The sequence below is a fragment of the Fringilla coelebs genome (assembly GCF_963513975.1).
Source record: "Fringilla coelebs genome assembly, chromosome: 19".
Classification (NCBI taxonomy): domain Eukaryota; kingdom Metazoa; phylum Chordata; class Aves; order Passeriformes; family Fringillidae; genus Fringilla; species Fringilla coelebs.
The window spans coordinates 12,054,791-12,080,283 of record NC_140045.1 but is presented as its reverse complement, the minus strand read 5'-3'; the positions used below and the strand labels follow the sequence as shown (position 1 = coordinate 12,080,283).

The window sequence follows — 25,493 nt, the reverse complement described above, 5'->3', positions numbered from 1 at the left end:
CTATAGGAAAGGGGTGAATTCTTCCCCCCCAGATCCGTGGAAGTAGAAGCAGCTGCTGTTCCTCTGGGGAGTCCAGTGGAGCAGAGCCGTGTGGTGTGTCAGAATCTCCAGATTATATCTGGGTAGGAATGCTTGGCTCCTCCCTCTGGGCGGAGCATCTCACAATTGGTTGTCATAGTTCTTATCAGTCATGTGGTGACATTCAATAGCCCCTTATCAGCAGATGTTCCCTGCTGAGGGACCTTGATTATGATCCCTCAGGAAGAGAGATAAGGAGAATTGCCCACTTGACACCAGACAACTGCCATACAGATGGCAATAGAATACATCTTGCCTTGCAATCTGGAACACAGGAACCAAACAACAGAAGGTGACACAACACTCTGTCCTTGAGGCCAGAGTAAACAGCACCAAACATTTCAACTCTGCTGGATTTTACTGGCAAAGCAGGGCAGGGGCCTGCATCACCAGCATGTATTTCCTCCCAAACCCAGAGATAAAGCTGACAGAAGCCCAGACCTCTCAGTCACACCAGTGGCTCCATAACCACAGCAGATGCTCCACCACAGCCACCTTCTGGACACTGGCACCTTAAATCAGTGTTAATTTAAATACCAAAAATCCACTTACAAGCTTTGACTGAGCAAGGTGTCCTCAGGAGAGGAGGGGACAGGTTTGCTCTACTGCTACACCTGTTGGGGGTTCAGTTGAGGGGAGATGGATCTTCTGTCATTTTTCTGGAATTGGAGGGCTTGATTCAGGTGCCTAAATGCAGACAGCCTCATCTGGTGCCCCTGCAGATGTGGCAGATCTGCCAGCTCCACACAGAGGTCTCATGGTGCCATGATGGACTTAGTGGCAACCAGGCAGTATCCAAGCAGGAATTCAGGAGGAAAATGAAGGCACAGACTGAGGGCAGTGGGGTGGAGCAGAGCTGCACACTGAGATACTGAAGGTGCTTAATAATTTAGCTTATCAAAAGGAGAGGAAGAAGTATCTTGTTAAAGATGAAGAGCACTTACTAAAGATGAGATATAACAGAACTCTCTTTAATCTAACAGACAAAGCCATATCAATATCCAGTGGCTGGAACCAAAATTAGACAAATTCAGACTGCAAAGAAAGTGCCAGTTTGTAAATGAAAGAGTAATGAGCCATTGGAATTACTCACCCTGGGCTGTGATGAATTCCCCACCATCTGAGTGGATGCTGTTCTAAAAAGCACCACACTGCAGACACGTATTTCAGTGTTGGGGAAATAATGGTAAAGCTTTTCCAGCTTGCATGAGGTTTTTGTGCTGTAAAACACAAACAAAAATATCAGACTGCTCAGTTACAGATGGAGAAGGAAAGCAGAGTGAGGGTAAGTGGACAGGCTGATGCCTTGAGAGGCTGCCTGGAACAGAGATGGGCAGAGTTAAAGAATAAAGTGGGGATTCATTAAAAACCCTTCAAAGGATCCACCTTGGGCAGCACAAGAGCCCAGCCAGGGCTGCACCCAGGATGGACCCAAAATGGACTCAGAGTCGGGAGTTTTCACACTTAAAAGTTTTGGTCCATTTAGATATTGGGGTTAATGGTCCAATTCCAGCTCCAGCTTATGGAGTCCCATCCTTCCAGATGACTTTCCTGAAATGACTGCCCAAGTTTGGATCCCTTTGAGGAAGCTGAATGCACACACTCCTTTCCTTGGAGCAGCGGGTACAGCCCTGCCAGAACCACAGGAAGCACAGGATGGATGAGAAATCCTTCCCCCACTTTGGGAAACACAGCAGTCAGGATACCAAGAGGGTGGTCTGCCTGTTGATTCGGGAGACAGAATTCAAACTGAAAGCTCCATGTGGAGCAAATTAGCAAAAACTAATTCTAATCCGCCCCACGCTGGCACAGAGGCACGCCAGCCCTGCTCAGAACTGAGCCTCCCTTCAGATCTGGGCTGTTCCTTCTCCTCCATGGAGGAAAAAAAAGGGATGGGGAGAAGCTGCCTGGCAGTCAGTGTGCAGATGGTCTGAGTTACCGAGCCTCTGGAGGATCAGCCACTTGCCCCCGTGCCCCAGGATAAATCGCAGCCGCCTCCTGTGTGCTCAGGGAGGAGCAGTGCTCTCCCAGACTCTTGTTTTTCCCAGCTTTTACAGGGATAGGGCAGCTGAGAGGTGGTTTAAAGGGTTTTGTTCCATGACCAGTCTTGATGAAGGGTGGGACATGAGGGATGTAAAACTCAACTCCATTCCATCAGCAGCCAACCCATTTCCTGCTTACAATACCTTAGAAATGTTTTTCAGCCCATTAGCTTTTGCCCCACGATGCTGCTGTTAACTTCTAACACCAATCACCTCTATTTTTACCTATATTTTAACTTCTATTTAACACCAATCACCTACATTTAAACCCATATTTAACACAAATCACCTATATTTTACCTATATTTTAAGTATATTTAACACCAATCACCTCTATTTGAAACCTATATTTAACACAAATCACCTATATTTTTACCTACATTTTTACCTATATTTAACATCAATCACCTCTATTTTTACCTATATTTTTACCTATATTTAACATCAATCACCTCTATTTTAACTTATATTTTAACTATATTTAACATCAATCACCTCTATTTTTACCTATATTTTAACCTCTATTTAACATCAATCACCTATATTTAAACCCATATTTAACACCAATCACCTCTATTTTTACCTATATTTTTACCTATATTTTTGCCTATATTTAACACCAATCACCTCTATTTTTACCTATATTTTTACCTATATTTAACATCAATCACCTCTATTTTTACCTCTATTTTTACCTCTATTTTTACCTATATTTTAACTATATTTAACACCAATATTTTTACCTATATTTTAACTATATTTTATACCAATCACCTCTATTTTACCTCTATTTTACCTCTATTTTAACTATATTTAATACCAATATTCTTACCTATATTTTAACTATATTTTACACCAATCACCTCTATTTTTACCTATATTTTTGCCTATATTTAACACCAATCACCTCTATTTTTACCTATATTTTAACTATATTAACACCAATATTTTTACCTATATTTTAACTATATTTAACACCAATCACCTCTATTTTTACCAATATTTTAACTATATTTAACAAAAATCACCTCTATTTTTACCAATATTTTAACTATATTTTACACCAATCACCTCCATTTTTCCCCCACGTGGTCCTGCTACAATGCATCTTTCACAGTTCTAATTCTCTAAAATGTCTGGTGTTTTTGCAGGGCTGTATTTTGAAACCTGTTGAAATTTGTTTCTAGCTCAATCTCTCAACAATGTCATCTCTATTCCATGGCCTTGCTAAGCCAGCACACCTTATCTCAGAGCTTGCACTCAGATCTACAAGGCTGTGGGAGCTTTCTGTCAGGTTTTGAGAATTCCTTACAAACACATTTCTCACATCTCCCCCTCTTTCTTGAACTCTAAAAAACTTCTTTAATGGTTTTATTCATCACCTGCTGTGCACAGTGGAGTACCCAAGGCACTGCTACTAACACTGCTACCGTAAAAATCAATATATGGAAAAGTTTAGAGTCTGCCTGGTTGAGGAGATGTAAATACTGAGCCCCTACCAGCCTGTAATAATCATCATCATCATCATCATCATCATCATCATCATCATCATCATCATCATCATCATCATCATCATCATCATCCTGTTAGGGAGCTGCTCACACCTTTGAGCAGTTACTCCACGTCTCCTCCACCTGAGGAGAAAGTCTGGAGCCCATTTCCAGCAGAGCACTGGATTTCTTTAGTTGGCACAAACAGAGTTTGTCAGCTGGTGCATTCTCGATTTCTGCCTGATTTAAAGTCACTGCTGATCCTTGGGAGCAGCTCTGTTACTGTTATATTTTCCATAAAACAAATTTTAATAATTCTTCCAATTATAGTACATGGCTGTAAGGTATTCAGCTGATATTCTGTTAAAATGACAGGATGGTACTGCTGCTGACATTATGGTCAAGATGTCTTTACCTTTGAATGCTACTGGAGAGTAAAACCCACTTTGTTATTTTATACAGTCTAGGAATATAGATTTTATTAACTGTGTTTTCTGAATCCCAACAATCTTACTGCCCAGCTGATTTGTCAGTGACTGTCAGAAGCTCAGAAGCCTCAGGGAGAAAAGAAAACAATATTATCTCATTTGCTTCTCCTCTGTTTTACTACTTTAGAATGTGGTTTAGACGTTGTTTACCAACAGTGCATGTTTTATTACTTTCCTGTAACTTATTTTAACTTCATAACCAATCACAATCCATCTGTGTCAGGAAAGAGTCACCAGCTTTTCATTATTATCTTTTAACCTTCTGTCTCTATCCTTTCTCCATTCTTTAGTACAGCTTAGTATGACATTCTTTAATATAATATAAATCATGAAATAATAAATTAACCTTTTAAGAACACAGATTCATTCTTTCCTCCTCCACCCAAAAACACCACACAGCTCAGCAGCTGCAGACAGAGAACTTGCAAGCCTCACCACAAAAGTGCTCATCCAGGTCCTGCCCAACAAGAGCATCCTCTGTTGGGTGACCTTCAGGACACGTCCCTGGTCCCTGCCTGGCAGGGGGGATGTGACACCTGTGGAAGACAGAGCCAAAATGTGTGCATTCACTTTCTTCTGCAGACAGAAAACTGAAGAAACCCCCCAGCTGGGCCAAAATAAATATGTTTGGCATCTTTCCTGCTTCTGCACTGGCACATTTGTGGTGCTGGAACTGAAAACAGGCCTGAGCTTTATTTACACTAAAGTCTCTTTCCATTGCTTTGGCAGTAGGAAGGGGCTTAGTCTTGGTACATATTATATTTTCTTTTCAACATGTGTAAATGAGGATCAGGCTTTTACATGGCTCAAAATAGATGTAAATGAGCCTTTATGCTGTCAAAACGGTGTTGAGAGGCCCTTCTGCAATTAAGAAATCAGCCCTATTATGCTTTTATATCATGCTCCATTCATTTAGTTTTAGTATCCCAGCCCTGGGCAATTCCCCTTGACCTTGGCAATCTGTTCTGAGATTTTTACACAGCTTGGGACTAAAGCCAGGGGGCTGAGGAAGGTGCATGAGCTCAGACAGAAAGACACCAAAACCTTCAATCTAAACTGAGCTTGAAGACCTGCCTGGAAGACTCTCCATGCCCAAAGCCCATCTCTGAGTTTTTTCTGTCTATTGGTTGCTCTGATGGCTCCTTTGAAAAAATTGTATATTTTACTGATCTTTACAAAACCATGAAAGGAGAAAAAGAGGCAGAGGGGGAATAAGAGGGCCTGCTGGGCTGCCATCAGGGTTTAGATGGCTCACAGATGGACCTGCCATGCCTCCTGTTCTGACCCAGGAGGATCCACCTTGTGGGGGTTGACAGACATGGGCCATGCCCTGCAAGCCAAACCAGTTTATTGCACTGATCATCCATATTTATATCTCTCTAAGTTCTGTCCAGAATTTTCTGCTCTGAACCTTTTGTTCTTGCTTCTTTAGTGGCACAATCTTTTTGGTTATCAAGTCATTGAGTACTGTTAAGCAAATGCCTGCCCAGGCCTCTGGTTCTGCTGATGACCAGTTGGCTCTGTGCACAGCAAAGGACACACTGGCCTTCCTTGGATCTCTTTAATTTTAGGATTAATTCTCCTTGAAGGGGTGTTCTGTGAGCACTGAATAAACAGACACCTGTCTGAGTTACCTGAGTTGGTGGTGGTTGAGATCAGGGATCCAATTCCCATCCCTCCTGTCAGATGAGCACAGAGAGATCCATTAGCCAGCAAGAGCTTGTGACAGTGATCACAGGGGTCCCAGGATGAGGGAAGAGATGAGAATCTTGACTCCATGTTCAGAAGGCTTGGTTTATTATTTTATGATATATATTATATTAAAAACTATACTAAAAGAATAGAAGAAAGGATGTCATCAGAAGGCTGGCTAAGAATAGAAAAAGAATGAATAACAAAGGTTCAGACTGACCAGACAGTCTGGACAGCCGGACTGTGCTTGGCCATTAATTAGAAACAACCACATGAGCCCAATCCCAGACCCACCTGTTGCATCCCACAGCAGCAGACAATCATTTGCATTTTGTTCCTGAGGCCTCTGAGCTTCTCAGGAGGAAAAATCCTAAAGAAAGGATTTTTCATAAAATATCCTGGCTACAAGAGCTGACCAAGGAGCAGACCCCAGCCTGGCAGCCCAGGGGAAGATCTCTGGCTGAGGCAGTCCCTGTCCTTAGGCTCAGCCCTGAAGTGTCTCCAGACACCCTGCAGAACTCTGCTCATCCTCCTTCTTGTCACACTGTACAGCAAGGAAATTACTAGGGACCTTAAAACAAGGTGATATATTTCCATATTGGTGTCAGTGAGAAACCCTGGAGCCAGGGAGGGGGTGGTTGTTATTGATTATTGACTGATTGATTACTGTGGGTGTGTCACCGACATGTTTTATGAAAAATCCTTTCTTTAGGATCTTTTGAGAAGCTGAGAGGCCTCAGGAACAAAATGTACACAATGATTGTCTGCTGCTGTGGGATGCAACAGGTGGGTCTGGGATTGGTCTCATGTGGTTGTTTCTGATTAACGGCCAATCCCAGTCCAGCTGTCTCGGACTCTCTGGTCAGTCACAAGATTTTGTTATCATTCTTTTGCTATTCTCAGCCAGCTTTCTGATGAAATCTTTTCTTCTATTCTTTTAGTATAGTTTTACCAGAGCCACTCTGTGGGCCCTGCCCAGCTGAAGGGCAGAACCTTTACAGGAACTTCCATTTTCTTTTCCTTTCAGAGGAATGCACGAGGTGCTGTCAACACCTTCCTACCCTCCCTCCTCTTTTCCCCCATAAAATAACTTTATCCCCAGCTTTGCCCTCTGAATGCTGCTTTGCTCCAGGAGCAGTTGCAGTTGGAAACACCCAGACAAATCTTATCCAAGAGTTTATGAGGCATAGCTCAGAGGCACCCTGAAAACTGCAGCATGCTACCTAGAGTGCTGCAGGTTATTATTACTTTTTTAATCTTGGTATAGTTCTGGGTAAGGTTTTAATTGGGCATAGTATTTCAAAGCCAAGGAGCAGGACCTATGCAAAGCACTGGATGGTTTCTGTATTAATTGACCATCAAATCCTTCCCCTTTGCATCTGCATTTTATTATTAGAGAATGTAAAGCAGTTTATAGGGCTTTTAACCTCTTCAAGCAAACACTCTGTGGAAGTTATGCTGCTGCAGGGACCATATTAGCTTTATAGACTTCATTTCTAATCCAAGGAGGGAGGAAAAGTGGAGAAGAGACAGAGCAAATGAATGATTTTTGATGGTATAAATTCAGCTGGTGTAAATCAGCACAACTCCATTAACTTTGGTCGAGTTATGCTGATTTATGCCAGTTTAAAGACCAGACATTTGATCTGCAATGAGGTCCTCATTCCCAGAAGACCAAAATGGTATCAGACCAATCTTCACAGACCATTTATCAGCCTTCTCAAGCACATTCTTCCCTGCTGCCTGGAAAAGCCCTGCTCAGATGCCAGGGAGCCATCTGGGTCCCAGTCAGGCATGCACTGGGAGGAAAATCCCTTCCACCACCTGAGTGACCACCAGAGCTGCCAGGTGAGGGGTGTCAGAGGAAGGCAGAGCCTTGCTGTGCAATCCCTCACTGCTCAGCTCTGCTTTCCTCGTGGCTGAATTCCTCAGGGAATGGGAGAATTGGGATCTGCAGCCCAAACTGCCATGGGATCCTGTGAACAAGGGTGAAATCTGCCCTTACATAGCCAGGCAAGACAAGCCACGTGTGAGCTCCTCTTTGAGTGTGTGCAGCAGGATGAGAAGGAATATTCTGCAGGATAAGAGGGGAAATTCTGCAGGATAAGAAGAAAAATTCTGCAGGATAAGAAGGAAAATTCTGCAGGATAAGAGGGGAAATTCTGCAGGATAAGAAGGAAAATTCTGCAGGATGAGAAGGGAAATTCTGCAGGATGAGAAGGGAAATTCTGCAGGATAAGAAGGGAAATTCTGCAGGATGAGAAGGAAAATTCTGCAGGATGAGAAGGGGAAATTCTGCAGGATAAGAAGAAAAATTCTGCAGGATAAGAAGGGAAATTCTGCAGGATAAAAAGGAAAATTCTGCAGGATGAGAAGGGAAATTCTGCAGGATAAGAAGGGGAAATTCTGCAGGATGAGAAGGAAAATTCTGCAGGATAAGAAGGGGAAATTCTGCAGGATAAGAAGAAAAATTCTGCAGGATAAGAAGGGAAATTCTGCAGGATAAGAAGGGAAATTCTGCAGGATAAAAAGGAAAATTCTGCAGGATAAGAAGGAAAATTCACCCCCTCACTTCCCTTCCTCCCCTGTTTTCTTCACCCCCTCGTTCCACCACCCCCCAGCAGGTGGGATTCCCACTTTGCAATTCCCTGCCCTATTTCTTTGTTCCACAGCAATCCCAAATGCCACCAGACAGAGCCCTGGGCAGTGGTTATGAGCAGGCAAACCATGGCATAAAGGGCAGTATAATTATCTTGTTCCTAAGCACTTCCCAAGGCTCCCAAATATCTTGCATGGAGTTACTTGGTGAGGTCCTGAACGTCTGACTCCCAGCCACTATGGTTTTATTGCTACAGAATAAGCCAGAAACCACTCCAAAAGCTCTAAAAGGTCTTTTTAAATAGTCAGAATGAATTTACAGCGTTGGCTGCCTGGCAAAGGCAACAGGCATTCCAAGTGGAAAGGAACATTTCTTTATTGCTTCTGCTGCTGGCATTTAGGGCACCCTGATCACTAACAATTCCTCAGCTCCAGAGCTCAGAATCCTGGGCACAGCCAAGGGGGGAGACAGCTGAGAAAAAAAATCCTGTATGAAAGGGAAACCTGGATTCAGAGTCAGCTGGAGATTTTCATTATGGTTTACCAGAAAATGGTCATTTTTCACTTAAGTGTCACAGAAATTCCTTGGTTTCAAACACCTGCAAGTGAAACCTTCCCCAGATTTTCCTGCCCAGCCTTGACTCCCTGAGTGCCACCTCACCTCAAGGGTCCAGGTCTGGAGGGCTTTGGGAAACTGCTCTGGAAACTGATTTCTGAACAGTGCTGAGTCCTTGAGTGGCCCTGCTGAGGACACAAAGCTGAGGTGGACCTCAAACCAAGAGCAACCCTTCCTCCCCCACCTTCAGGGCTATTGACCCCCCATCCCAGCCCCTTCATGGCATCACCATCATTATTTAACCAATAATTTAACCAGTTTAACCAGGGCACCTGGCCTCAAGCAGCTGGGAGAGGGGAGGAACAGCAGATGACTTTCTGATGGTCTGAAAAACCCAGAACTTTTGACTTTTTGATGGTCTGAAAAGCCCAGAACTTCTGATTTTTTGATGGTCTGAAAAGCCCAGAATAATTTGCTAATTTTTGTCACCCAGGCAGATTAGAGTGACACAGGACTGAGGGGTTTCTAATTTCGTGTCTGGGGTTAAAAAGGCATCAGAGGAGCAGCTGGAACAGCCAGTGCACGTGTGGAGAGGTGAAGGGGGGGTCCCTGCAGCTCTGTGGGCTACAGGAAAGGATTTCTCAAATCTTCCTGCTCCACCCCAGCTCAGAAGGAAGCCCAGGGCACAGTTTGCCATTCCCACTGCCCTGCCCTGCATCCTCACCTGCAGGGTCACTCATCCCAAGCTCCAAACAGGTCTCTTCCTCTTGGGGTCTCCAGCTGCTCACAGTGACCCCCAGGTGTGTCACAAAGTCTCTTTTCCCAGCCTGGCAATTGAAGAAGGAGTCAGAACCCTTCATTTCTCAATCTCAAGGTTGTTTATTGTTTCTTATCTATAAAATTCTTTCTCTGTCCAGCTGAGGTCCATTCAGACAGAGGCACTCTGCCTGCCCCCAGGGTGGTGTTATCTTTTTATACTCAAAACTACATGTACAATATTCACCATAACTTCCCAATACCCATCACCTGTGTTAGAGAGTGAGCTTCTACCTTAAACCAATCCCAAAAGTGACACCATCACAGCAGAAGATGGAGGCCAAGAAGAAGAAGAAAGAGAAAGGCTGGGCACACCCAGATCCCTCCATCTTGCCCTCTGAACCCCCATTCTAAAAACCCCAAAAAATCTTTTTTTCACCCTGTAGTAAACTCACTGTCATTCTACTTAAACTTTCGTGGCTTGTAATTCTTCATAGAAAGGTTGGTGATTGTTTTTTCCATGGGTCAGGATCAAAGGCACAAGGGTCCTGGGCTCTGTGCCAAGGTCTCTGAGCCCCCCAGGGCAGCCAGAGGGATTTCCTGGGTTCTGACATCTTCCCCCTCACATTCCTGAGCAATTCCCCAGTCTGGGCTCTGAGGTGCCTCTGCATGATGGCAGCACAGCAAAGTGCATTTCTGCTCCACTTGGCCCCTTCCTCAAGCAGGCTGACCCAGAGCCCCTTCTCAGGAGCTGCCTCCAACCTCCCATCTCAGAATTAGGTGTTTCCTGACTCGGTTACTGGTGTTCTGTGGCCATTATCTCCCCATTCTGGGCACAAACAGGGCCATAAAAATTGTATTTCTTCTTCACCAGCGGACAAATCTCCTACATTCAGGAAAAATGTATAAATATCAGAGTCAAGTTTCCCTGTCCTTCCCTTCAGAACTCCTGGAAAAGGCAGGTTTCCTCAGGGCACTGGAGAAAGGCAATTAGCAAAGAAGAAGGTAGTCAGGAAAATGCTTTAAAAAGACAAACTAGAATAATTTAAAGGTATTATTATTAATGATGCCTATTACGGTACTAGAAAGCTCAGTGATTTTTCAGACAGGACTGAAAAGGGAATAGGAACAAAACAAAGTAAACTCTACAAGAGTGCAAGAGAGGCAGAATGAGCTCTGGAAACCAAACAAGTCTCAGGACAACCAAGCCAAATCCTCTGCTTCAGGACATGTAAAGAAAGATGTCCCTGCTCATGGCAAGGGTTTTGGAGCAAAATTATCTTTAAAAAATATTTTAATTATTTTTAAAAATTATTTTTCATTATCTTTTTGTCCCTTCCAACCCAAACTATTTTGTGGTTCTGTGATTTGTATCCCTCAGGGTGTTGAATTCTCCACCTCTCAGCACTTTGGGCCAGCTGATGTCCACCAGACACCGCCCAGGGAGGTCCCGGTGCGCTCCTGGCTCCCGGTTACATCCTGACAGATGTAAAACTGGCTAGCCCAGGGGTAGCCCAGGAGTGAGCAAACAGGCAGCAGGGACAGAGCTCCGTGCCTTTCACCAAAACCATTTAACCCCTGCCCTCCTGGAACGCATCCAGCCCCTCCAAGCAGCCGCCACGAGGAGCAGAAAATCGCAAACGACTTCGAGTGGGGTGGAAAACCCCCGAGCTCGACAATCACAAGCTGAGGCCACTAATCTTCTTGTCATGGGAGCAGACTCTCCCAGCAGAAGGGAATTCCTGCCTTTGACCAGACTAATTAGGGACAGGGAACTCTGCTCCCGTTAGGGCTGGAGCACCTTAATTGGACGTGACGCTCACCGCGCGTGAGGGACGCGGCTCCTGCTGAGCATCCAGCACCTCCCTGCCTCCTCCCTCACCCCTGGGGTGGGCTCTGGGGGTGTCAGACCAGAAATCCTAAAATCTAAGGAATTCTTGGAGTTTTGGGAGCTGGATCTCAGCTTATAGAGGCATACATCACTGAGACAAGTAGGATCTTTCTCAAAACCGCTCAGGTGAGATAACCACCGGCTGCAGCTTTTGGTGAAGTCTCAGGAAGCAGATTGCCATCAGAGCTGGCTGATGCAATGAGTCTGTGTTCTGGAGACCCTCACTGTGGTTATTTTGGGCTAGTTCATCCTCCAAACCCTGAGTTCTCAAGCTGGGGGCTCTCCCATGACCCCGGGGTGCCTGATCCTTCCTGCCTGCAGAGGCAGCTCTGGCTGAAATAGCCAGGATCCAAGATTTGAACTCAGGCAGGGTGAATAATTTGGGGGATATAATCCTAACCCTGGCTGTGACTGATCCTTCCTGCCTGCAGAGGCAGCTCTGGCTGTAACAGCCAGGATCCAAGATTTGAACTCAGGCAGGGTGAATCCCTTTTGGAGGCTGGCAGATTTCCCAGGGTGGGGGGCTGCAGGCTGTGGAATACTCCTCCATTTCAGGGGGAGAAGTATGGACTGACCCAACATGGAAAGGATGTTTGGGAAGGTGGGGATGTGTTGGAGTTCTGGGTGCTGAGAATTTGAGACTTTTTGTACAGACAGACTCTGACTCCCAGGAGAGCACTGCATTTGACCTGAGGCCATAGAACAGACCTATCAATTCCAAAATTGATTGATAGCACAGGGATTACAGGTGTGGAGTTGGTTAGGAGTGTGTGATATCACAGGGTGGAAAACTTAGAGTTTGGGGTTTTAGAATATAGTAATAGATATTGAAGCAAAGTGGAGATTTTTGAGGTTGTTCTTCCTTCTTCATGGATTTGGGTGGTATTTTGTAACTGGGCAGAAAAGTCCCCATTGTGGGCTTCAAGTGATCAGTTATTGGGTTAAAAGGGAAAATAATTTAGGTGTCATTTCTTAATTGGACAGTTTAGCCTTAAAAGACCTTGTAAGGAGAGATTGTTGGCCATTTTGTGCCATGTTCATGAAGGACTGCAGAACTCACTGCTGTGGGACTGTAACATTGATAAGAAATAACAAACACCTGGGTCTGAACACAAACTATTGTCTGAAGTGCCTTCAATGCTGACCCTCACAGAGGTAGAAAAAGGAAGCTGAAAAGCAGCAGGGATGGGACTGGGGTTCAAAGCTTTGCTCAAGTGAAATCAGGGCAGAAGGTGCTGCAGGAGCAGAGCCTGTTTCCCTGCTGCACAGGTACAGCAGCAGCCAGCTGCTGTGCCCCAGGAGTGTCTCATATTTCCCAGCATGGTGGTACACAAGGCTGGAAAGGTCTCAGATTAGAGAAGATTGAGATCCAGGATGAATCAACTGGGTGTTTGGGTAGAGTGGTGTGAATCCTCACCTCCTGTTCAGCCCTTGAAGTCCAGAGGAAAGTCATCACACTCTGCAGAATCCTGGTGCAACCCTGGAAAGAGCTTTCCTTAGATGCTGGTGGGAAGGAGACAAATTCCACATTTCTCAGCCAAAATCCCTCTTCTCCACAGTTTGGGAAGCAGCACAGAGTGCCCAGCGAGGCACAGGACATCCCTGCAGCCCTCTCCAGTCCTGCTGAGCTCTTAGAGAGCAAAGTCTGCCCAGGAAAGGCACTCAGGGCAGGTGAGCAGAGATGTCCCAGACACTGGAGAACCAAGCTCTGCAGAGCTGAGCTCAGACCCTGGAAAAAAATTAAGCTTCCTCAATGGCACTGCAAGCAATCAACTTTCCTCTTCAATTATTGTTGTTTTTTGGGGGTTTTTTTCTGCAAAAGATTAGAATCCTTTACCTCTATTACTTGTACTGTCAACTGAAAGTGTTGGCTTGCTGGGTTCTATGGCAGCAGGCAGTGTGTTCACATCTGAAGGCCCCAAGTTCATTTCCAGTTAATGATCCATAAGGGGAACTGCAGCATTCCTCCTACAAAGATTGCCTGGAAGTTCCTGACAGACTGCTTAGTTCAGGGCAGAAAAAAAAAAAAGCTCTGAAATATTTCCATGATTTATAAATCAGGTGAAGTCAGCAATGCTTTATAAGGAGCAGTAACATTTGGTGCACACTAGTACCAAAGCTGGTCAGTAAAAGTTCCTTCAGAGTGAAAAAAAACTAAAAATAGACAGTGATTTCAGTACAACCGAAATGCAGAACTTGCTCAAATTCATATATAATAAAGCAATTATTGTTTATTATTGAAGTACCAATTGATTATTAAAAACACATTTATTGAGGCTGGACCACAAGGTAACAGATATGTACCTCTGGCATAGCTGTGAAACCTCAGTAAATAGTGATTATTAGAAACAGATTTATTGGGGCCCAACGATATGGTGAGATTGTATCAGTTACAGAGCTCTTAAAACCCAATCAGTCTGTTCCTAAGCCATTTTTACTGAGGGTTTACAGCTCAGCAGTAGGGCTCCAAGCCTTCATCTAAGCCACATCTTATTGCTGGTTTGATTTGTAATTAAGGGAGTGTTTGCAGGGATGGCTGTACTGAGAAAGGAGAAGCAGGATAAAACACAACCATTTTCCTGCTCCTAGAAATGCAGAGCAGAGTTGCTGCTGCTTGACCTGTGGTTGAATCTTCTCACACATCTCTGAGCCCTCTTTCAGCGGAGTGTGCAGCCCATGGGCTGAGGATATGACCCATCCCAGTGCCCAGCACCACAAGCAGGACGTGTCCTCCTCTCCTCCACCATGCAGCTCACACCTCTGCTAGGCTTGACCAACTCACATCACACTCCCTTCTCACTACCAAATCTCACTGAGTACTCTTGTTGTAAATGGTAAATCCAAGGTGCAGTGACATTAAAAGTGGGCTGAGCCCAAACCCTGCCTGGGAGGGGAGAGCTGGGCAGGGTGAGTGGCCATCAGAAGGAGCCAATGTGCAGGCTGTGCTTGTTCACACAGAAGATGTCCCATCTCCTGCTCCCTTCAGGAATGTTTGAACACTTGCTCAGGAAAGCCATCCATCCCTCCATCCATCCATCCATCCATCCATCCATCCATCCATCCATCCATCCATCCATCCATCCTTTAGTCCGTCTGTCCATCCATCCATCCATCCATCCATCCATCCATCCATCCATCCATCCATCCATCCATCCATCTCTCTGTCTATCATCCATCCGTCCATCCCTCCATCATCCATCGATCTGTCCATCATCCATCCATCATCCATCCATCCACCCATCCATCCATCCCTCTGTCCATCATCCATCCATCCATCCATCTTCCATCCCCATCTATCCATCCATCCATCATCCATCCATCTACCATCCATCCATCCATACCCATCCATCCTTGATCCATCCTTCCATCCATCATCCATCCTTCCACTTCCATCCATCATCCCCCATCCATCCATCGTCCATCCATCCATCCATCCATCCATCCATCCATCCATCCATCCATCCATCTCTCTGTCTATCATCCATCCGTCCATCCCTCCATCATCCATTGATCTGTCCATCATCCATCCATCATCCATCCATCCACCCATCCATCCATCCCTCTGTCCATCATCCATCCATCCATCCATCTTCCATCCCCATCTATCCATCCATCCATCATCCATCCATCTACCATCCATCCATCCATACCCATCCATCCTTGATCCATCCTTCCACCCATCCATCCATCCTTCCACTTCCATCCATCCATCCATCCATCCATCCATCCATCCATCCATCCATCCATCCATCCCCCCACCCATCCACCCATCCATCCATCCATCCATCCATATCCATCCACCCATCCATCCATCCATATCCATCCATCCATCCATTCATATCCATCCATCCATCCATCCATCCATCCATCCATCCATCCATCCATCCATCCATCCATCCATCATTCATCCATCCATCATCCATCCATCCATCCACCCATGGCTCCTGTTTCTCCATCTCACACACAGGTTCCAGCACAGCCTCTGGAGCCTCCCCAGTGCTGACCGAGCCTTTCCCACATCTGGGCTGGATCCAGGAGGCCAAACCCCCCGAGCCACAGCCAGCAAACAAAGGGGCAGTATGGAAACCACAGGCTGGGTGAGGGCAGCAGTTTTGCCCAGATCATGCAGAACAGCTCAGGGCAGGAGAAATCTGCTCCTTTTCCTTTGCCATATCTGAAGACCTCCCAGCCTCCCCACCTGAGGAGGAGGAGGAGGGCAGAAAGGAGCCCAGATTACTGGATAACTCCCCTAGCTCCAGTCTCCTCTGCTCAAATTTATATATTCCACTACAGGTGACATCATGATTGTTGGAATCTGACAGGTGATGCTGTAAAATGCATGAAACCATAAAAATTTCAACAGCAGCAAGCTCCATTGACGCTACATCTGACAGCACTTAGCTGCCCAGCTAACACAAATATTATAAAAGCACTTGGGAAAGAAATCCAACCTGCCTGACCTCAGTTTTGGACTAATAAAGAGTACAGCATGACCAGATTTCATCCATGTATAATAAGCAGACATCTTTAAAAGAAACCAAAGCAGGGCTGGTTGTAAGGCAAGAGATGAGTTCAGAGTGGGTGAAGTCGTGGCTGGGCTCTGCTGCACTCCAGCTGCCTGCCAGATCTGTCTCAGGAGCTGCACAGCTATCACTGAAAAAGGAGCTTCACTGGCCTCACACAGCCAGGCTAGGGTGGGTAATTGCCCAAATCATGTCAGAGCTCCTGATGTTCATTTCTACCCTCCCCACAGGGAAAGAGAGAGTAATCTTGTCTCTGAGAGTTGGACTTTAGGAGAATCCAAAAGAATCATTGCCCTTTCTTTCACCACCCTCTGTACTAAACTCTTTCCGTTTGAGAATCTGGTTTTTATTTCTTTCTGCTGTGAGATTCCTCTGGTCTGCAGGAATTCCTCTCCTGGAGGAGGAGGAGAGCACCCCTCAGATCTGAGGAAAGCTCTCTCTGAAGAAGGTGAAGGAGGATTCCCACATTTCCCAAAACTCACTGGGATGAGTCAGGCAGATATTGGCTGGTGGCTCCAGCCAGGCAGGGATTTTTTGCAAGGTCTTTTAAGGTTAAACTATTTAATTAAGAAATGACACTTAAATTATTTTTACTCTTAACTCAATAACTAATCTCTGGTGTTCTGCATTGTGGACTTTTTTGTTTAATTACAAAATGCAACTCAAACTTATGAAGAAGAAGGACTAGTCACTGCCCTAAACCCTCCACCTTAGCTTTATAGATATTGCTATATTCTAAAACTTTAAACTCTAAGTTTTCTACTACATGATATTGCACATTTCTATTTAAACTACACACCCATAATCTTAGTTTTATTCTTTAATTTTAGAAGCTTTCTCTACGGCCTCAGGTCAAATGCAGTGTTCTCCTGGAGGTCAGAGTCTGTCAGCACAGAAAGTCTGAAGTTCTCAGCATGCAGGACTCCAGCTTGTGGGAAATGAGCTCTCCCTAACCAGGACAGGAGAGCAGCTCTGTGTGATCAGTTCCCCATCCTGCTGCTGCCAGCCTCTGGATAATTTCCTGCCCCAGGCTGCAGCCCAAAGGCAGCAGCAGCACCTGCCTGGCTTCCCCATGGATGGCACCAAGCTGTGGGAGACCCAGGTGATTCCCATCCAGCCAGGAGATGGCTCTCCATAAAATGTGGGGTAATGCCTGGGCTTTGATGCCCCAAAATCACAGAATGATGAGGCTGGAAGAGACCTTTAAGATCATTGAGTCCAACTTGTGCCCTAACACCTCAGCCAGACTACAGCACCCAGTGCCATGTCTGGTCTTTTTTAAACACATCCAGAGATGGTGATTCCACCACCTCCCTGGGAAGAGCATTCCAGTACTTTATTATTGTTTCAGTGAAAAATTTCTTCCTGATACTTAACCTGTACCTTCCCTGCTGTAGCTGGAGGCTGTGTCCTCTGGTTCTGTCAGAGACCGACCCCACCTGTCTGCAGCCTCCCTCCAGGAAGGTGCAGAGAGCAATAAGGGCACCTCTGAGCCTCCTCTTCTCCAGGCTGAGCACCCCCAGCTCCTTCCAACGTTCCTCACAGGGTTTGTGTCCCCAGCCCCTCTCCAGCCTCGGTGCCTCCTCTGGATGTGCTCCAGCACCTCAAGGTCCTTCCCAAAATGAGGGGCCAGAGCTGGACACAGCACTCAGGGTGTGCCCTCACCTGTGCTGAGTGCAGGGGCAGGATGAGCTCCCTGCTCCTGCTGGCCACACCATTCCTGACCCAGGAGCCACTGCCCTGCTGGCCACCAAGGCACCCTGCTGGCCACACCATTCCTGATCCAGGAGCCACTGCCCTTCTGGCCACCAGGGCACCCTGCTGGCCACACCATTCCTGATCCAGGCCAGGTGTGCCCTTCCTGGTCACCAAGGAACACTGCTGGCCACACCATTCCTGATCCAGGCCAGGTGTGCCCTTCTGGCCACCAGGGCACCCTGCTGGCCACACCATTCCTGATCCAGGCCAGGTGTGCCTTCCTGGCACACCAGGGCACCCTGCTGGCCACACCATTCCTGATCCAGGAGCCACTGGCCTTCCTGGCCACCAGGGCACACTGCTGGCTCACATTCAACCTGGCACCCCCAGGTCCCTTCCTGCCTGAACACTGTCCAGCCACTCTGTCCCCAGCCTGTAACGTTGTAGGGATTTTTGTGGCCAAAAACCCCTCCCCTTTGTCCCTGCCAAGCCATCCTTTCCACCCATCAGCATCCAGGCCTGTTCATCAGGGAGGTGACAGCCACCAGGAGAAGGGGACACAGCCACCAGGCAGGACCAGGCAGCTGTGACCAGCCCTGCTCCCACCTGCAGCCCTCCAGAGGCACCATCTGGCTGCCAGCAGCTTCATTTTGCAACCTTAGGGTCCCTTTAATGCATCCCCCCCTCTCCTTTTTTATGGAATAGGCAGGAAAAGTCATAGTAACTGATCATAAAATTTCAAACTCATTTACCTTTCAGGAGGCAACTCAGCACAGGCTGTTACAGGGCAATTTGGTACATCATAAAGTTTCCTATTAGAACAGAAAATAGGGCTGCTTGCATGAGCTGCCAAATGGAAATAAAATAGTAGTGGGGTCATGATCATTAGCACTGCTTTTTCTATTAGGTTTGCTTTCCACCAGGGTGGGAAGAGGAGGGACATTTAGATGCAGGTGAAAACAGATGAGAAATAAAAAAACAGAAACAAAAGAGAAACAAAACAGGTGAAAATTCCTGGGAGGGGAGAGGAGAGGAGGTTACTCCACCAGAGTATGATGGGTGTGTTCCTGCACATACTGAATTTGTGGTGGAGAGCCCACGGGGTGATGGTGGGTCCAGGAGGAGTCCCTGGACCACACTGGGGTGTCCAGTCTCCTGCAAGAGCAGCTTAGCAGAGTGGCAGCTCCTCTGTGATATTTTGCACACAGCATATGTTTTCAAAAACAAAACCAAAACTTACCTAAGCTGAGGTAAAGACAGGGCAGAGTGAGAGCAAACCTGTTGGTACTGCAACCAGACACTGCTGGAAATAAAAACAGCTAATCCAAATTTGCATTTCAGTCTGAAGCCATTCCCTCTTGTCCAGTCATTGTGGTCTCTGCTCCTGAGGCTGAGCTCTCAGGGACATCCTCAGCTGTCCTGATGCTGTCATCCCATCCATGGGGACAGTAGTACAGGAGGAAGGCTGGAGCATTTTGCTTCAGGAAAGCAGCATAAATATTTTTTTTTATTTCTGTGAAGGTGGAAAAAAAATCTTCTTTCCCCTATCAGGAAATTCCTGATGCTGCTGCTCAGGCTATCAGCATGCTGACCCAGGTGAGAGGCTGAGCTCAGCTCCACACACTGACTCAGCAACAGACCCCCACCCAGAAATCAGAGACACCAGGGAAGATCCTGCTCTGGTTGGGAATCAGAAGCCATCAGCTCAGTTTGGGGCACTCAGGCCACAAAGAGCTGTGAAGCCCAGGTCACAGAGCAACAGCAAGCAATAACAACATAATCTGTTTGTTAATATCCATCCCATGGCTCCCATAAAAGCCCTCATGCCCTCTCGAGAGCTCTGTCCTCTTGCATTATTCCTCACAATTCATTAAGACAAATTGTTCCTCCACCCCAGCTGGAAAGCAACCAAAGCCAGCAGCACTCCAGTCTCCATCTCGTGGGGGAGCATCCCAGCCAGCCCCTCTCACTGCCCACCAAGCTGGCTTTGTTTCCTCCCCACCCTCCCCTCGGTTCTGGGGGGTTTTCCCCTCAGTTGCACCCTCCAACTCCTCCTGTCCTGGCATTGCCACCACCCCTGGAGCATCCCTGAAGCATCCCACCCCTTCCTGCCCTGCTTCTCCTCCTTGGTGGGGAGTCCAACACAGCTGGGCACAGGAAAGCCTCCCAAAACTTCTCAGCCAGCCTTCTGATGAAATCCATTCTTATATTCTTTTAGTACAGTTTTAATATAATATATATCATAAAATAATAAATCTTCTCAGCATGGAGTCAAGATTCTCCTCTCTTCCTGGGACCCCTGTGAGCTCCATCACACTCGGTGGGTGAGGGTTCTCCAGGGCTCTCTTGGGGATGGGAGTGAAAGCTTCAGGGAGTGCTGGTGGGTGCTCCTGGCAGCTCTGGAGGCAGCACAGATTTAGCACAGACTTGCAGCGCTGTTGTCCCCTCACCATCTGATTTCCAAGCTCGGGGTGACAGCATCAAACTTTGCTACACCGTATTTTTAGGTTTATGTCGCACCAAGAGGCTCTTCACGTTTATTCTGAACGTTCTCCTGGGACATTTTGCTCCCATTAATTCACTGTCATGGATTTGATAGCCTGTAGCAGAGCTATCAGCCAACAGCAGGTAGTCCATGATGGAACTTTAAGTCACAGTCATCTTTTATGACCAGGATTCATTCCTGAAAGCTCTCCTTTTCCTTCTGGCTTGCTTTGATTTGGGCTTTTCTTATTAATTAAATGGCAAGTTTCAGTAGCCTGAGATTGAATTAGAAGGCTTGTTTAGAGGAAGGAGAATGATCAGAGCAAAGGGTGGAAGCTATATATGTAATATATACATACATTTAAGACATGGAACTTTGCTTCCAGACGTTTGGAACAAATTAAATAGAGGATCAAATTAACTAGTGATTGAATTAAGTGGAAAGCATCTCATTACCTAAAAGATGGAAACATGTGTCATTTTATAACAGCTAAAAATAAAGCAAGAATGGGTAGAAATGAAAAGCAGGAACCTGAAAATGTCAGCCAAAATTTGGGGTCTGGTGAGCCCTCCAAATGGGAAGGCTGTAAATAAGGTGGGTTTTCTGCAGGGTGCTGGGAAATGATGGGCTTGGAAACCAGATGTGGTGAGAGAGGAGAGGAGAGGAGAGGAGAGGAGAGGAGAGGAGAGGAGAGGAGAGGAGAGGAGAGGAGAGGAGAGGAGAGGAGAGGAGAGGAGAGGAGAGGAGAGGAGAGGAGAGGACAGGACAGGACAGGACAGGACAGGACAGGACAGGACAGGACAGGACAGGACAGGAGCTGCATTTCAAGTGTTTCACAACAAGGAGCAAAGCCAGGGGTGCAAATGTATCTTTTTAACCCAAGATCAGGACATTTTATTGCTGCCTTAATTCAGCACCTTTATCAGAGGGCTCTGTCTGCTGTTTCCCAGACATTGCATTTCCTTTGAAATGGATGTGAAAAGCAGAGGGTTTTCAGACCCAGGTTTTGTTTCACTGTTGGAACAGAGACCGTTTCACAGGTCCCTTCCCTCCTGTGACATTGATGCCCATCTTCCTTCCTGCTCATCTGGACCTCACAAATTCCAGTCACTTCTCCTGCTGACACCACGTTTCACTCAGGGATGCATGGGATGGAAATTGCACTGAGCTGCCATGGAGTGCAGGAAATCAGTTTTTCACTCCACCAAACTCCAGATGCAGGGTGAGGAATATGGCCTTAGCCCTTTCCTATCTGATGTTGTATTTTTTTCCTTTTGTTCCACTTACATATATATATCGTGTCCTGACAAATGGAAGTGGAGCTTTTCCAAGATAAATAACATTATCTTTGCAGAACCCTACAGCACCCCATGGCAACTCATTATTTCTCAATTAAATTTACTGCTCATTGGCAGTTGCTCTGCTTTAATTCTCTGCTATTTGTTTACTGAAGACCAAAATGCATAACACAAAGCCCTATAAAAGCCAGCCTAAGTTAATTAAATGTGAAACTGGGAAACCCTAACTTTGCCTCCTGAGCAATTTTGTCATGAGATCTCCTTAAAAATGTCACTTTTCACAGAAATTTATTTAGACATATGTAACCACAATTAATTAAATGTGTGGTCCCTCCACAACTCACTCCAAAAGACACTTAGCATTATTTTGTAACCACTGGCTGGAGAAACAGGAGTTCAAAGGATTCACAATGCCACAGGAAGAAAAGATATTTCAGTCAGACCAACATTTTTAGACTCCTTATGTGTTCCTGAGTTATTTTGTCTGAATGCAGGATGCCTGAGTACAGGTTTGGAAGAGATGCACCACATTATTTCCCTGGTTTCTTTCTTTGATGGGACCATGGTTTTGATGGATTGCAAATTAGTCAAGTGTTTAGGTTTTTACTTATTTTACTTATTTTTACTTATTAATAAAAATTTCACTTATTAATAAAAACACTCTGGTCAATGCCCACTACAAGCTGTTCTTCATGTGGATCAAGAAATGGCAATAGATGTAAAAATCTAACAGAGACACAAACCTTGGTGCTGATCCCTGTGCCTGAGACAGCAGCAGCCCCAGTCAGGTGCAGGGGAGCAGCAGGGTGATGGTGCTGAGGTGAATTCTGCATCCTGGGCAAGGTGAGAGAAGCACAGTGTCAGCAGCTAATAAGTTTATAACAGGATTTCTTCCTCCAGCCAAAACCAGCCCAGATTTATAACTCTCCCACAGCACTCTGAACTTTCCGACACTCCTCCTGAAACATTTCATTATTGCTCAATTACTGTCATGTTCTCTTAAAGAGCTGCAGGGGGAAGGTGGGCTCCATTTGGAGGCCAGATGCCATTTCCATTTCCTAAAAAAACTGCTCAGTGCAATAAATAACCCAGCCACCCTTCAGAAACTGGCTTTGAGGCTATGATAAGTTTGGAAAAAAAGAAAAAAAAGTGAAAACCGTGACATGTTCTATGTGTAATGGAAACTAACCAGAAACTAAGATGTGAAATTAGTGGCAGGGCACCTTTGTCTTGTGGCTGGGCCAGACTGTCTGGCTGGCTTGGAGGCAAGAGCAGCAGAAACTCTCCCCAGCCTCAGTACTGATGTTTTCTCACTGAGGTGCCTCTGCTGGGCTTGCCTGGGAAGGGTTTGCTGGTGTGTGGGCTACAGGAGGGGCTGCTCTGAGAAGCTGCTGGAACCTTCTCCTGTGTCTGACTGAGCCAATCCCAGCTGGCTGCAGGATGGACACACCACTGGGGGAGGATAATGCTGAGAACAAGGACCTGAGCCCCCTGTCCAGGACAAAATCAGCACCTCTGCTCAGCACCCACCTCAGATGAGCTTTGGGAGATGAGAAATCAAGGATTTTCCATGCTGAAAAGCAGGTTTGGCCTCTTGTTCCTAAGGTCTGGGCAGACTGGACTTACAGCCCACTCCAGCATGGGAGGTCTTAAATTCTGTGAGATTTTTAAATTGTCCTTAACCAGAAAACCAGAGGCCCTACTGTGCTCAAAACCCAGCCCTGAGCTCAGGCTCTGTCACAGGGTTTGTGAATCACCTGACAGCTCTCATGCATTCCCTTCCACGGCACATCATCATCCAAAAGCTCTTTGCTGCTTTGATACGAGTCACAAGGATCTGTTTGTACATATGGAAACCACATTTTGTATTCCAGATGGAAATCCATCCTCCATTTCAGGCAAGGAAACGAGCTATTTCGTACGAGATGCATCATTTGTTGTGTGAATATGAAATACGTGACTGCCTCACGTGTTGTGAGCTAATCATAAAAAAAAAAAAATTAGAATGGAAAAGGTCCCATCTGTCTCTAAATCCTGTGATAGCTGACTTCAGCTCTGCCAGTACCTGCACACACACAGCAAGGAGAGGTTTCTGTGCCAGGGTGTTAGTGAAAAACAGAGCAGCAAACACAAAGCTGCAGCTGAAGGTACATCCAAGGCAGTGAGGAAACATCTCAGAGGGAATAGGAGACCTCATGACACCTCTCCAGCTGACTGAGGTCATTCCCCAACTCTTCAAATTGTTCTTGACCTGCCTTTTTTATCCAGGCTGCCCTGCAATTATCTTCTTAACATAATTTCTCTGCAGTTCCCTGAAGAGCCTTAATGGGATCACTGGGAGAGATCCAGCTGCTGAAAGCGTGGGGGCAAAAAGATGATGGGAATATTGCCACTCACACTGGGAAGGCTGCAAGTTCAGCCTGGGGCTTGCTGGCCTCAGCAGCAGCTCTGCCACACAAATTCAGGCTCTGACTCAGCTCTGACCTGCTCTGCTCCTTCTGTCGTGGTCTCATTTATCTGCACCAGGTTCCTGAGCCTGACATTAAAAGTTCTGCTCCAGTATCACCAAGGGGCTCCTCCCTTGCCACCATCCAAGGAGCAGTTTTAAGGAGAATTATTCAATTGTTGCAGCAATATTTGCCTGTTCCTCCTCTCAGGGCATTACTGCAAGTGCTTCAAAAATGAAACCAGTTTGAAACAGCAGCACGAGGTGGGACCAGGTTCCCAGGTTTGACAGGACCAGGGACCAGGTTCCCAGGTTTGACAGGACCAGGGACCAGGTTCCCAGGTTTGATAGGACCAGGGACCAGGTTCCCAGGTTTGACAGGACCAGGGACCAGGTTCCCAGGTTTGACAGGACCAGGGACCAGGTTCCCAGGTTTGACAGGACCAGGGACCAGGTTCCCAGGTTTGACAGGACCAGGGACCAGGTTCCCAGGTTTGATGCTCATGTAAAATCAAAAGAAGCCCCAGCTCTCAGCTACCAAAGCAGTGAGACCACTGGAAGCAGGTCAGCCCTGCTCACCCCTCTCTCTCCACCTTAGATGCCACAGCTGAGTCCCCACGTTGAATGAGATGAATCTTTGCCATCCTGGAGGTCTAACCCACTTACAGGATTACATAAAATTGCCTGGATTAAGATAATTTTGTGTCTTGAATGCGTTTAGCTAAGCAATGCAGATCCCTGTAGATGAATCTTTTGTCCTTGGAGATTTATCCAGCCTGGATTTTACCAGCCCAGCCCTTTTGGAGGGTTCCAAATTGGGAGTTCCTTCAAGACTGGATTCAGAATCTACCACAGTCAATTAAGGACTTAGGTACACTCAGCAGGGTTTAGTTCTGCTCCTTTTGGACAGAAATTAGTTACAAACCATGTCCATATTTTAATCAGGCAATAATGATTTAACAATTACCCTCTCTTGGCCAGCCAGGCCTCATCATTCTGACAGGATCTGTCCTCCATCACACCCATCAATTTTACCATCTCTGTTGAGAGAAAAGCAAATTAGCAGAGGAGTGAATTTAGACCTCTCACAGTTCCCAGACATTTCTCCAAGTTGGTTTTTTTTACCTTGTGCTTCCCATGCCTCCTCTGGTGGAAATCTTCCTGCACTGGGATGTGTCTGCTGCCTGCTGCACCAAACAAGCAGAAAATTCCAGTGCCCAATCACTCTTTCAGTGAAGAATTTTTTCCTGAAAAAAGTACCAGCATTTGCTCAGATGGGCTTTACCTCTGGCTCTGCCACCTTTCCTCTGGACTTTGTTGTAAATCTCTCCTGGATCCTTTACAACATGAGAGGCAGGGAGAGGGAAGAATCCCTGCCTGGTTTAAAACAAAGCAGCTCATTCAAAAGCAGTTGTTTGCCTTGGGCAGCAAACACTGACTTTTACAAACAGC

The 25,493-nt window shown here is 46.2% G+C and overlaps 1 long non-coding RNA gene across 1 annotated transcript; it reads right to left on the bottom strand.

Annotated features, from left to right (window-relative positions):
• Positions 1–25,083, bottom strand: LOC311161298. Its single transcript, XR_014616638.1, has 3 exons — positions 25,009–25,083; positions 22,339–22,429; positions 1–1,298 (listed from the first exon to the last, which is right to left on the bottom strand). It is a non-coding gene; the product is annotated as an uncharacterized lncRNA (long non-coding RNA).
• Between the last annotated feature and the right edge of the window lie 410 nt (positions 25,084–25,493).